Here is a 310-nt window from a genome sequence, read left to right on the forward strand (position 1 = left end):
GGGTATGTCACATTGTAGAAACCTGAGGAAAACCAGGTTTATCTCTCTCTCTCTTCCTCTCTGAAATCAATAAAAATATATTTTTAAAAAATGAAACCACTTCACAAGCTGATTCTAATATATAGCCAGGATTGGAAATGACTGAGCTCTGCTGGCAGGATAGAAACAGGGGACTCTCACCAAACTCAACTCTAAGTAACCGGCGGGGAGAAAGAGGACATTCCAGTGCTGCATGGTGGCCACAGCACAGTTGATGGTGGTGGGGACAGAGTTGTTGCATGTTTGCTTGTACGTGTGTTTGGGGAAGAGT

This window comes from Myotis davidii, unplaced genomic scaffold (assembly GCF_000327345.1).
Source record: "Myotis davidii unplaced genomic scaffold, ASM32734v1 scaffold570, whole genome shotgun sequence".
In the NCBI taxonomy this organism is placed as follows: domain Eukaryota; kingdom Metazoa; phylum Chordata; class Mammalia; order Chiroptera; family Vespertilionidae; genus Myotis; species Myotis davidii.